Source organism: Odocoileus virginianus, chromosome 20 (assembly GCF_023699985.2).
Source record: "Odocoileus virginianus isolate 20LAN1187 ecotype Illinois chromosome 20, Ovbor_1.2, whole genome shotgun sequence".
Classification (NCBI taxonomy): Eukaryota; Metazoa; Chordata; class Mammalia; order Artiodactyla; family Cervidae; genus Odocoileus; species Odocoileus virginianus.
Genome location: NC_069693.1, coordinates 10,360,297 through 10,371,958, shown reverse-complemented (window position 1 = coordinate 10,371,958; position 11,662 = coordinate 10,360,297). Strand labels below are relative to the sequence as shown.

At 49.1% G+C, this 11,662-nt stretch overlaps 1 long non-coding RNA gene and 1 pseudogene across 1 annotated transcript; both read right to left on the bottom strand.

Moving 5' to 3' along the window:
• Positions 1-3,497: 3,497 nt before the first annotated feature.
• Positions 3,498-4,433, bottom strand: LOC139029855 (uncharacterized). Its single transcript, XR_011482098.1, has 2 exons — positions 4,158-4,433; positions 3,498-3,895 (listed from the first exon to the last, which is right to left on the bottom strand). It is a non-coding gene; the product is annotated as an uncharacterized lncRNA (long non-coding RNA).
• Positions 4,434-5,229: 796 nt separating this feature from the next.
• LOC139029983 (cell adhesion molecule CEACAM1-like) lies at positions 5,230-11,285 on the bottom strand (annotated as a pseudogene).
• Between the last annotated feature and the right edge of the window lie 377 nt (positions 11,286-11,662).

Genomic DNA, 11,662 nt, shown 5'->3' with positions numbered 1-11,662 from the left:
CTGGCCAGTGGACTCAGCAGAAGCAGGACAGGTGAATCCTTCCATGTCCGAGCTCCCAGCTCAGGGTTCCTCTTAGAACTGGAGTCTTGGTCAACAGGTGTGCACGCTGAATGTCACTGTATCCACTAAACTGCATTTGCAGGGGGAGTATAGGAGAATGTCTATTTCCAGCATCCTCACCCTTTACCGGAAAATTCTGTGAGGAGATAGCACGTGTGTCCATATGCCCATCTCCCTGCCCACATCCCTCCTTTATCCCCTACCCAGCCTTCCATTCATCTTATCACGAAGTCCTTTGGCTGTGCCTCTGTGGTTGACCAGATGCCAGGACCCCTGAGATACCCTCAGTAGCTCCTTCTGCTGCTCCGTTTAAACACCATGGTTCCGCAGGTGGCGCACCTGAGCCCGGGTGATTCCTGCAGAGTCTGTCCCCATGGAAGATAGGAGAGGCCCCTGGGACCCAGGTGACCATTAGAATGGGTATCTCGAGCATTTTGCATGACTGTTTGGGATGCTGGATGGGTTAGACCTGAGCCCTTGGGAAGTACAGTGCTGGGTTTGGGCGTCAGAGTTACCCCTGTCAATGGTACATTTATGGAGAAGAGGAATTTGGGGTGACTGTGGGAGTCCTAGCTCCTTCTCTTCCCTGGGGTTCACAGGCAGATGGAGGAGCCCTCGGGTGATGGACTGTACCTGGAGAGTGGTCTCAGGCCCCACTTGTCCTTCAGCAGGACCCGTGCTCTGTTGGAAGCATGGAGAGATGGCAAAGGCTCTGACACCAGGCTTGGGTTTCAGGCAGGAGGAGCTGGGAGGGTAGTCCAGGCATTCAGCTCATTCTTGCTCCCTGGGGGAGGGGCCTCATCTGGGGTTTGGGGGAACAATAGGCTGTGCTCAGGAGGCCTCCAGGCTAGGTAATAGCCGTGTCTCCTAGGTCAGGCAGTGGGGGTCAGGACTTAATCATGAAACGTTCCCTCCAAGTTGAATACAAGACAGTTACCTGGCTCTCAGAGGTGGGGAGATACTCTGAGAGGGTAGTTAGTTCCCAAACTCCTTGAGGACACCCACCATGTGCAGGAATCGTTCACCTGGGAGTTGTCATGGGTGTAGCTATAACTAACACACAGACAGGAGAAAGTGCTCCCGATTGATAAACTAGAGCAAACTGGGTTACCCCTGAACACATTCTACTGTGTTCACTGTTGTCATAGAATAGAAATGGGCAGGATATCCAGCTGCCCCTTCTCACTGAGCCCTTCTTGCTGAAGCCCGGTGCTGAGCACAGCAGAGTCACTATCCATGGTGCTGACGAACACAGGCTACCTACTGACTTGGGAGTTGTGGTCTTTGAGTCACATCTGTTTTCTTTTCATTCTGAAAAATCGAGCATTGCTAGAAAAGAAGAGGCTTCCCTTGTGGCTCAGACAGTAAAGAATCAGCTTGCAATGCAGAAGACACGGGTTTGATGAACCCCTGGAGAAGGGAATGGTTACCCACTGCAGTATTCTTGCCTGGAGAATCCCACGACAGACGTGCCTGGTGTGTTACAGTCCATGGGGTTGCAAAGAGTTGGACATGACTGAACAACCTTCACTTCACAAAAAAGAACAGGTGGAGAGAGCTGCAGGGAGTGTGGACTGGCCTCTATATCCATGGTTCAGGGCCAGTGATGTTACTGTGGACATCATGGCAGAACTTGACCCCATATCAGGATGAAAAAGTCCAAGATGCCCAGAGAATATTGCAGTGTGGGAAGATGATGACCATGGCTCTGAGAGGACTGGTAGACAGAACAAAGACTCCTGAGGGATGTGCACAGCCTCATGCTAAAAAGCCGAGAATGTGCTCCATGATTAAGGAAACCTATAGATGAAATTCCAATCATGAGACTGGGAGATTATTTTGGAATATATGGGAGATATGGTGGGGGTGACTGGGAGATAGGTAGGGAATATATCTGGCTGAGCCCAATACATTCACAATGTTCCTTATAAATGAAAGGGGAAGGCAGGAGAGGCATGGTGTGATGGAAGTAGAGCATGGGGAGCTTCAAGAGGCTCCACTGCTGGCTTTGAAGATGAAGGAAGGGGCCACAAACCCAGGAAAGGAGGCCACCACTCACAGCTTGGAAAGGTGAGGAAATGAACTGTCTGTAGAATCCAGAAGGAACAGGGTCATACTGACACCTTGATTTGGGTAGATTTGTGCCACTAAATTTGTGGTCATTTGTCATAGCATGATAAGGAAGATCAAGAGGTGTCACCTTGTCTAATCCAAGACTGTGTACCTGGGTGGGGGATAAGGAGTAATTTAGACCTAAATCATGATCGGAAGCTTTGCAGGTGGTTTCTCTTACCTCTCATCTCATCTCAGCACAAATGACACTGGCCACTGGCAGAGTATGCTTGTCAAACGTGGGCTCTCTGCCTTAGTGCGCACACCTGCTATATTTGTGTGAGTGTGGGGGGAGACCTGAGCAGACCTATATGAGAACAGCACCTATCACAGGGACCTCAGGGAGAGACTGAGGTCAGGTGTGTGGTGGGGGCTTCAGGTGAGATGCAGGTGGGAAAGGCCCTTGGGACCCTTTGAGGAGGAGACAGGTGGGCCCTTCGCCGTGGTAGCCAGGTTGATGTTTAGGTAGAGCCCTGCAACTCCGCCCTTAGGCTTGAGTGTGTGTGTGCGCGTGGGGGGGGGGGGGGAGCCTCACAATTCGCATTGGAGAGCAAAGTGGAAACCAGCGGGAAGTGGACAGAGGTCACGGGAATTTCCTGGGAGGGCCTTGCTCAGAGCATGGCTTCTGGGTCCCTCCTACTTCCGTGACTCTGATTGCTCCTCTGTGTCCCCCAAAGGGAATGATTTTCTCAGGACTTAGGCCCTTAAGGACACAACAGAAACCCATGGAGAGAGTAGGCATTCTGGATCCTGGGTCTGGGGACAGGCAAATGTTTCTATCCCATCACTGACTCAGTGGACATGATTTGGAGCAAACTCCGGGAGATACTGAGGGACAGGGAAGCTGGCATGCTGCAGTCCATGTGGTCCCAAGGAGTCAGACATGACTTAGCTGCTGAGCAACAAAAATTCATTTGAGGTATCCACCAGTTGGGACCAGCAGGGCCTGGTGAGGAGGACCAGAGGGTTCAGGACACCAAGAGGCTGCAAAGGGGCCTCACCCAGAATATTTGTCTCACCCATGACTTGTTCTTCCTTCCTGACTCGTGTTCTAGTGGGTCTCAGGGGGTCCCACATTCTGTGCTCCAGAGACTCCATTCCAAGTGAGCAAGCACGGGGAGGTGTCTGGGACCCCAGGGCAGTGTGAGGACTGCCGAGTGCCCGTGTGGCTGCGAAGGGTCTGGTGACCCTCCTTTCCTGTTAGCATGCCCCCCACCTCCATTCTCACAGCCTTCCCCTTGCTTTCCCGCAGGGAATAGATGGGGAGGTCAGGTAACCAGAGCTAATACTTTCCCTGTGGGACCATGGAGAAACGGGAGCAGACATTCAGGTGAATTTCTTGCTGGACAGGACTCAAGGGCCGTATATTTTGCAAGCAGGGGAAGGAAAGTGCTCTTTATGCAGATCTCTCAGCTGGTCACAGTGGGTCCCCCCACTGTGGGAACGGCAGTCTGAGTTCTGGTCCATTCAGGGTTCAAGGCAGCCTGTCAGGGTCTCTAAGAATCCAGGAGGACCCTGAGCCTGGACCCAGGTTGCCGAATAGCCTCAGGCCTCAGAGCTGGTCCTCTGCCTCAGGCTCCACCTCTTGACCTCACTCGGGTCTTGGGTCTCCGGTAAGCTCCTTCCCACAGTCCGTAAGGAGACGTGTCTGGAGGAACTAAAAACCCACATCTGCTTTGCGGTTGATTCCACAGTAAACATCTGTGTCGGGGCGTAGTAATTCCTGCAAAAGAAAACCGATGCCTCGGAGCTCATGTAACCTTCTCAGATGACTTACCAGGGATTCCCGGCTCCAGGTCCCCCAGGGCTGCTCTGTGGGGGGTGTCTGGCTGTATCAGAGGGTTTTTGGCCCAGACCCCTCTCTTCTTCATCCCTTTTCCATCTTTCCTGCTATTTCTTGGACCCCCAAGCACAGCCAGGTGTTTAAGGGGCATTTCCTGAGCCCCTTGGGCTTATGACACCAGAACTTGGATCCCCACACTCACCTGGTAGATGGGAGCTGGTGATCTGGCATCAGGTAGGGAGGCCTGGGCACGGGAGAGAACGGGCATAGGGAAAGAGGGAAGGACAGTCATTTGTCCCATGCAGCCATCTCCAAGCCTGCAGCCCCCACCGCAAATCCTATCTGGGCTCTGACTGCCACCCTTGTTAGCCTGGCTCCCCTGACTGATGATCCCGTGCCCACTCTCTTCCTAGCTCGACTGCAAGGTTCTCCTGAGGTCAAGTCAGGGGACCAGGGCAGCCTCAGGATAAGGTGGTGGGTGGTCATGCCCCTGAAGCGCATCCAGCTCCCAGCTTGGTGGGACTTGCCATGTCCTAACTACTTTCGTGAGCTTCCCTGGTGGCTCAGAAGGCAAACAATCTGCCTGCGATGCGGGAGACCCAGGCTCGATCCGTGGGTGAGGGAGATCCCCTGGAGAAGGCAATGGTAACCCACTCCAGTATTCTTGCCTGGAGAAATCCATGGACAGAGGAGTCTGGCGGTCTACAGTCCATGGGGTCACATGAGTCAGATGACGGAATGACTTTCACTTTCAATTGCCCTCGAGTGAAGGGTGTCTCACAGTGCTTCAGGGTTGGACAGTCCCCCTGCCCTGAGCCTGTGAAGCGGGGACGCTGGGGAGAAGAGACAAGGAAGGGATGTACTTACCTGGGAGACAGAGACACCAGAGGGACCACGTCCTTGGAGCAGAGACTGGGGTTAGCACTGGGAGTGTGAGGAAGCTTAGCCCATTCTCCGAGGAGAGGCTGAGTCTACCTTCCAGAGAAGCATGGGAGAAAGATCCCCACAAAGGAAGAGATACTCTGGCAATTTCCAGTGAGTGCAAGGGAGCCTCCCAGGATTATAACCCACAGGACAAGCAGACTAGCCAATCAGGGTCCCCTGTGCTGAAGCCCCAGAGAAAGGGCCAGAGACCTTGGGGGTGGCAGGCAGGAACAGACGTGGCAGGGCCTGATCGGGACTCCTCGCTGTCCTGGGCTGAAGAGATACTCACCTGAGGTGAATTCTGGGGGCCAGTTCCCTCTGTTGTGGTGCAGGCAACCGGGGTTAGAAAAAAAAAAAGCAACAGGCTAATTTGTGAAGAGTGTAGAGGGAGGTCAAGGCTTTGGTGTCAGAACATGGGACAGGAGGATCCCTATGTCCAAGCAGAGGCTGGACACCTCCTTTCTCCACCAAGGCTACTTAGAGGGGAGGGCCCAGCAAGGAAGCTGAGGAAAGTCCTTAAGAAGCCATATCTGCCCTGAGTCCAGAGGGGCAGGACCACAGGCTAATAGGGTTCAGGAGAAAGTGGCCAGCAAAGGGACCAAGGTGCTGGGAAAGGCATCCATCCATCTAAAGCTTTGTCTGAGTGGATGCATCATGCCTGTGGAGAGAGCAGGGCCAGTGGGTGGGGAGGAAAGGGGAAGCCAGTGACTCTGGGATCTCACTGAGTGCAGTGTCGCTGCTGCAGCCACCTGCCTTCATCCAGGAGATGCTGAAATGTGACAGTGGCCTTGTCCTCTGTCTCCATCTACCTGGACCTTAAGTGTAAAGACATCCCACCTCCTGCTGACCTGGCATGATGTTCTGTCTCATGCATCAGGGGCTGTTGTTAATGCATCGGCCACGTGGGGGCATTTGACCCCACTTGGCCTGTCCAGACTTCCATTCTCTGGCCAAGTGTGGACTTGGCGAGGACTACCCTCAGATCCTGGCCCTGTGACAGCCTCCCATCAGAGTAGCTGGATTTAAATATATTGGAAGACATACCTTTTTCTGAGAACTTACAACCTGCCAGCCTACATATAGGGAACTAGGACAAGGAGGGGTCTTAATTGTGTTAACTGAATGATGAGGCTTCCCTGGTGGTTCAGAGGTAAAGAATCCACCTGCCAATGCAGGAGATGTGGGTTCGATACCTGGGTCAAGAAGAGTCCCTGGAGAAGGAAATGGCAACCCACTCTAGTATTCTTGCCTGGGAAATTCCGTGGACAGTGGAGTCCACGGTGTGGCAAAGGAGTTGGACACAACTTCGCGACTAAATAACAAAATAAAAGAGGACGGTGTTAAGGAAGCCGCCACAGGTCAATACCTGGTGAGGGAGGAACTGAAGGATGAGAGAGAATATCCATGGGGCAGTGGGGAGGTCCTGGAGATCCAGGCCAAGAATGGGAGGATGGAGTGTCCTTCCTCTAGGACTAGGGTCACCTGGGGGCAGGAGCAGAATCTGGGAATGCCATTGTACCTGTGAAGGAAAATGAAACATCCCAGGGCAGCCACCAGTGACAGCACAAGCAGGAGCCCAATCACGATGCCAACAATGGTCTCCACATTGAGCGCTTGGGTGTTTTCTTGCCCTGAAAGCAGGAGAGAGAGAGGGGAAGTGGGGTCCGAGTTCACTGGAGGGAATATCCCGAGGAGTCTTACAGGGGGAGGTCCTGGTTAGGAGGAAGGAAATGCTCTGAGGTCTGCCTGTGGTGTGTTTTGTCATCACAGTGTCCTCCTGACTCTCCCACTGCACGTGCTTGCATCGTTTCATTCTTTATCAAATTTGAAACCTTGGACTTGCTCTAACTCTCCATTCTCTCACTGTAGCTAGTTCCATGTCCTGTTCATTTTCCTTTGAAGGACTCTTTTCGTCGAACATTATGCCCCCTCCCTCTGATTTTTTCTTTCTATCACTATTGTCGGTCTTAGAGGGCAGGTCCTCTCCAGTCCACTCAACACTGATTAGTAGTGATAATATTAATGAACTGTTTCCAGGTCCTCCTGTGTGACTGGCACAGTGGGAAATCCTTTACACCCATCTGTTTGGATCTTTCCATCCCCATGAGGGAGGGGTTGTCATCCCTGCTGAACATACATAGATCTGAGACACACAGTAGTTAAAAAACTCAATGGAAGTCATAGAACTAGGACTGGGTGAAACAAAAATATAAACAAGTTGTTTAACTCTAGAGCCAAAACCCAAAACGTTGAAAACCAAAATATCACCTGTGAAAACATTTCTTGCATGCTGACTCTGTGTAGGTACCCCGGGAAGGATTTTAATCTCATCAACTTCCTAGTGAACATCCTCGCAACATCCCTAAGATCCAGCTATTCTTCTCCAGTTTTACAGGTGAGGAAACTGAAGCACAAGATTCAGTGTGTTTCTCACAGTCTAACAACTCACACAAATAATAACCAAACCATGACAAGATTAGCTGAGTCTTGCATAATTAACTGGACACATTCTTCTACAGGCTCTGAAAGGGACTACCCACACCCTCATTATTTGCATTCATTACACACCCACTTCCAGTGAAATTACAAGGGAAGATGTAAGGTGTTGAGGGTCATTCACAGTGCTCATCTGGGGAGCTGGGGTCACAACTACAGATTCTGACTGGGGGAAGACTTCACACTGTTGGGACCCTGCATCCTCCGTCCTGACGTGGTTGCTTGTCTCAGACCAGCATCATCTTCTCCGTGAGCAGTAAACTCTGCTCATCAATTCACTGACCATTGGATGCATGTCCCCATGTCACTTGGCCTGTTTGCACCCAGCTTGGAATGTGCATGGGAATTCTAGGAGGGAGGAATTGACTACTGAAGAGCATGACTCTGTCTGTGGTTCCTGATCATTTAGAGGGAAGAAGGTACATCAAACTTGAGGACAAGTCCAGCTCCTTGATCGATGCCATCTGAGTGCTCCTTGGGATGAGCCTTCCTTCTCAGGGTCCAAAACTAGCCTCCTTTCTGTTGTGTTTTTCTACTCCTAATGTGCTTGTCTGAGATTGACCCAGGTAGCTTTATAATCAGTGTTCATGTCTAAAGCACTGGAGACCTTAGTGTGGGAGGATGGCTGTATCCATATTGGAGAGGTCTGAGAAGAACCTGCTTCTCAAGAAGAACATGTTCTTTCTTACTGTTAAATTATTTATCCATGGTTGAAGAAAATCTGGAGCTGAAGTACAAGAACTGAAAGCAATAACTTACAAGAGTGATTCATCAGGACATTTGAGCAGGTAGAAGAAAGAATTAGTGAACATGAAGATAGAAAAAAAAATTATTCAGACTGGGGAATAGAAAGGAAAAAAAATGAGGAATAGTGAAACCAGGCAAAGTATTATGCAGAACTCCATCAAGTGGACAAACATATGCAGTATGGCAGTTCCTGAAGTAGAAGAGAGAAAAAAGCAAAGAAAAAAAATATAAAAAATTAATGGCTTAAAACTTCCTAAACTAGATGAGAGATTACATATCAAGGGTGGTTAAGGAACTCCAAAAAAGGATCTTTCAAGATACAGATGTTCTGACACAATAGAGTCAAATCACTGAAAGACCGAGGGAAAGGGGATGATTAAAGCAGCAAGAGAGAAGTGACTTATCATGCACAATGGATCTTCAATAATGTGAAAAACAAATTTCACATCAGAGAAAAGGGCCAGAAGATATTGGGACCACTGATTTAAGTCCTAAAAGGGAGATTGTCAACCAGGAAAGCAATGTACAGAAAAGTCTCCTTCATTGAAGCTCATTAGGACTTTCCCAGATAAACAATAGTCGAGGGAGTTTATTCCTTGGAGACATGGCATATATGAAATGTAAAAGGAATCCTTTAAGATGACTGAACAAACATTACACAGTAACGCAGAGGCATAGGAATACATGAAGAACAGTGGTCAAAGGGACACAGTAGGTAGCTATCTTATTTAAGCCAGTATTACTGTCTTTTATGTAATCACTTGTTCTTGTTTTTTATCTCAAAGGTATTGCATGAAACGATATTTATAAATCTATATAATTGGCATACATTGTATACGGATGGCTGAAATATATGACAGTAAGTGTATAGAATGGGGGGAATGGAGATGTGTAGGAGCACATTGTATTATACATCATAGAATCTAGTTGGTATGTCAACTCGATAGGTATATGTTTAAGATATAACTGTCATCTTCAAGTTAGGCACTAAGAAAAGAACTGGAATACACTGGAAAGTGGAAGAATAGAATCAAAATGACACATATGAAAGGAAATCACCTAAATACCAAACAGTAAGTAATAGAGGAAATAATGAATAAAGCATGTAGGACATATGGAAAGTAGCTAGATGGCAGAAGCTCTTTCTTACCAGGAAGTATTTGAATCATAGATAGACTCAACCTTCTAATTAAAGGCAGAGATTGACAGAGTGGATTAAAATTATGACCCTCTCTTTACTCTCTTCAAGGGACTCACTTTAGATACAAAGACATAGAAGGTTGAAGTAAGGTTGAAAAAAGATATTCTATGCAAATAGTAATAAAAAGAGAATTGTGGTGGCTGTATGAGTGTCTGACATAATCATCTCTAAATCTAAAAAGCCTACAAGAGACAAAGTAGGACCTTACATATCAAGAAAAGTTTCCATTCATCAAGGAAATAGAATAATGCACCTAACAACACAGCACCGGAGTTGTGAATCAAAAATGGGCATCATCAAGGGGAGAAATAGCTCTGTCATAACAGTGACACTACAACACCACACTTTCAATAATGGACACAGAATCCGAGAGAATTTCAGTGAGAAACTAGAGAACATGAAAGCACTGTAAGCAGAGACCTAACCGACCAATAGGCAACACAGAGTCATGGGAGTTTATGTTGTGCAAATTACAGCCTCAAGGCTCCCATCTGTCACCACACATGACCACCGCCCATCCTATAAAGAAATGGTGTCACTTCCACTGTAGTGATGATGGTGCAACTAAGAAAGACAAGTGGAGGGACCTGGAGTTGAATGTGACAGCAAGCCAATAATAACAGTGCCAACTAACATACTGAACACTTGAAAGTGAAAAAGTGAGAGTGAAAGTCGCTCCGTCCTGTTGGACTCTTTGAGACCACATGGACTATACAGTCCATGGAATTCTCCTGGCCTGAATGCTGGAGTGGGTAGCCTTTCCCTTCTCCAGGGGATCCTCCCAACTGAGGGATTGAACCCAGGTCTCCTGCTCTGCAGATGAATTCTTTATCAGCTGAGCCACCAGAGAAGCCCTACTTCCTGAATACTCATCTGCTGTGTGATTTCCACCTTCATTGGAAAGCCTATCACAAAACGTTATAAAAGTGCATATAAACACCACTGTACACTTAAGAAAAAAGGAGATTTAGACTTTAATACCTCACTGGGGCTTCCCAGGTAGAACGAGTGGTAAAGAACCTACCTGCCACTGCAGGAGATGTAAGAGATACAGATTCAATCCCTGGGTGAGGAAGATCCCCTGAAGGAGGACATGGCAACCCCTGCAGTGGAAGGTGGAGTCTTAACCACTGGACTGCCCAGGAAGTCCCAGGTACTGGTTTTAGTGCTGTTTCCAGTGGTCTTGGGAATGAGGCTTCACAGCAGAGGGCCAGGAGAAATCAGGGGTGAGGAGGGGCGAAACAGCACACATTCCAACTGCTTGAAGTGAAGGAAATGAGATGATAGGCTAATTCCTGGTGGAATTAATAAAAGAAGTTTTTCCAGGTTAAAATGGGCTTCACCTGAGGCTTAGACAATAAAGAATGCAGGAGACATGGGTTCAATCCCTGAGCTAGAAAGATCCCCTGGAGAAGGGAATGGCAACCCACTCCAGGATTCTTGCTTGGGAAATCCAATGGATAGAGGAGTCTAGCGGGCTGTGGTGTCTCCAAGAGTTGGACAGGACTGAACGACTAACACAGGAGGTAATGGTGGTTACTCACTCAGCCTACGGGGGTCACTTATTCTGGAGTTGGCCCCCTGGAGACCTCACACTGATAATTCCCGGCATTCTCTGTGCTGAGCCGGTCTATGGTGAGGGTGCTGTTGTCGGGGGTCAGGGTCATCCCCTCTGTCATCTTCTCTGGTCTTTGAAAAACCAGCACATGGAGACCCCAGTCTCATCTCTGAGGCAGGTCAGGACCACGGGACCCTCATGTTCTGTGACTGTGGCGCTGCTGACTTGAGGGAGGGCTGTGCCACTGGGTCTGTGGAGAGACAGAGGGGTGACTGCTGAGAGTGGGTCAGGGGCCTGGGCCATGCCCCGTCCTCAGTCTTGGGGCCCAGTGACCTCTGTACAGGCGCCTGTAAGGAAGGCCCTGGGTCTCTGTTCAGGTGACAATGGGAGAGATGATCGCACATCTCCTCTGAACCCCAGATCACACCTGGGGGGACCCTTGCCTGGTTGCTGGGACAACATTGTAGTATTGGACAGCTTGTGGTATCAGCCCTGGGAACCTCTTCTCAGCCCATGTATCCAGCAACCTCATCATCAGGTGGAAATCTTCTAGGATGCTTCCATGTGACCCTATCCAAAGGTCTTCTGTGACAGAATAAATGTTAGCCCCTTTCATTCAGTACACTGTTGTTCAGTTGCTCAGTTATGTCTGACTGTTTGTGACCCAGGGGTTGCGGCACACCAGGCTTCCCTGTCCTTCACTATCTCTCAGAGTTTGCGTAAATTCTTGTCCATTGAATCAGTGATGCCATCCAACCATTTCATCTTCTGTTGCCCTCTT